This window comes from Myotis davidii, unplaced genomic scaffold, assembly GCF_000327345.1.
Source record: "Myotis davidii unplaced genomic scaffold, ASM32734v1 scaffold1762, whole genome shotgun sequence".
Taxonomy (NCBI): domain Eukaryota; kingdom Metazoa; phylum Chordata; class Mammalia; order Chiroptera; family Vespertilionidae; genus Myotis; species Myotis davidii.
In genome coordinates this window covers 10,283-12,273 of record NW_006293317.1, presented here as the reverse complement: position 1 = coordinate 12,273, position 1,991 = coordinate 10,283, and positions in this window count along the sequence as shown.

The window sequence follows — 1,991 nt, the reverse complement described above, 5'->3', positions numbered from 1 at the left end:
GGGGCTCGCAGTGGGCCGAGTGCGGGTCTCCACCGTGATCCTTAAAGGATCCCTAGGTGGGTGGGTGCTGGGAGCTTGACTCTGTACTCAGAATCTGAACTCAGTCACGTGGGAGCCACGGGCCTGTTCTTCGGACCTCAATAAAATCTGGCTCTCTGGTCCTCGCTGTCCTTCTCGTGTGTTCCTCCATGGGGGGGCGGGGGGAAAGGGGGGACCCTCTGAGAAGCTGGAGGGGAGGAAGGGAGGCAGGGGAGAAGCTGGAGGGGAGGCAGGGGAGAAGCTGGGAGGGAGGAGGGGAGGCAGGGAGAAGCTGGGAGGGAGGAGGGGAGAAGCTAGAGGGGAGGCAGGGGCACACCGCCCAGTGCAGGAGGAGGGGACAGGCCAGAGACCTGGACCAGCCTCTCACTAGCTCCCTGAGAGCACAGTGACAGCTCGGAACTTCCGGCTCTCAACTTCCGGCTCTCCCCGAAGGCCACGGCCTGCACTGGAGCGCCTGCTGCCAGGAAAGGGGATTAGCCGGCCAAACACACAGGAAAAGATGTTTGTCCCCCTGGCCCTTCCCGCATGGCCAGCAGCCCCCACCCCTGGACAGGCCCCCGGGGGCACCTGCCCTCCCTGCTGGAGGAACAGGCAGTGCAGGCTGCAGGGGGATGACGGAGTCTGCAGGAATCTAGAGGCTCCTGACTTGCCAAGGGGCATATCCACGCTGTGGGGATGAGCTGGCTGTGGGACCAGAGGCATTATTTTCACAGATGCGGGGCCCAGCCCGGCCCCCCTCCTTCCTGCTCAGCACTTCCCTCCACGCCATCGTCCATCCCTTTCCATCTACTCTGCAGGGAATGTCCAATGGCGCCCCCTCCCGGCCAGCCCACTGCCTGCGGGTGGTCTCTGGGATCCCCGCCTACTCCACTTGAAGCATTTACTGCAAGGGCAGCAGGCACTCTGCCCACTGGCACCCCCCTGCCCAGGCTCCTGGATGTCTGAGAGCCTCTTGGGAGCAGGCCCCTGCACCCTTCCACCCAGGCCTCCCCACCTAGAGCCGCACCCCCACCCCCAGGAGGACACCTGCCAGGCTGCCTCCCCATGGCCTGATGCCCGATGCCCGACACGGCCCCTCCTGTGAATCAGCCTGGAGCTCGCTGCTCCGCAGGCCTGGGCTCCGTCCGGCCACCCTGCCAGGCATCGGGCATGCTAGGAGGTGGGCGAGGCCCCGAGAAATGAAGTTACCAGCCTAGGGTCACCTGGCAGGCGGGCGCCAAAGCCACTTAGGGGCCGTCTGTCTGCTCCCAACGCTGGGCTCTTTCCCAAAGCACCCCAGTGTCTCTGCAGGGGACACATCTGCGCCGTCCCCAAGCTACCCCACCTGTGCTCCTGTCCCGGCTTTGGGAGCTTTCTCAGCTTGTCCCTTGCAAACGCCCATTGGTTCCCCTCTGGGCGGAGGGCAGCCTCCTCCAGGAAGGCTCCCGGGCGCTCTCTGCGAGTGGGGCCATCAGAGCACACAGCTCCCCCAGTTGTGAGCCCTTCACTCTCTAGCTCACAGTCCGGCAGGTCGGTCTGCTCTGCCCTCAAGGGCAGGGTCCCCAATACCCGTCCGGCGTGGGGCTAGCAGCTTTTAGCCCCGACAGCCCAGCATCCCTGGAGGCCCAGGCGACGGGTCACACGCGCCTTCCCGTGCGGGTGCCAGGCTTACAGTCCCACTGGCGGGGAGCCAGGTCTCCGGGGCCTGCAAGGCCCAGCGCCCGCTGCCCTGGCTCGGAGCCCCGAGGCCAGCAGACAGCAGTGCAGAGGTTATGTGTGGGGCTCCCTTCCTCCCCGGGCCTCTGGGACCCCCGCCCGGGCCGCCCGGGTCACCCGGAGTCGGTCCTCCAGCGGCCCAGACCGCAGAGGCGAGCCGGCCGAGGGCCGGCCCGGAGCCTCATTAGCATAATCTATGCGCGGGAGGCGTTTAGTAGTCAAATATATGCGCATATATCTCCATGGCTGATGAGGCT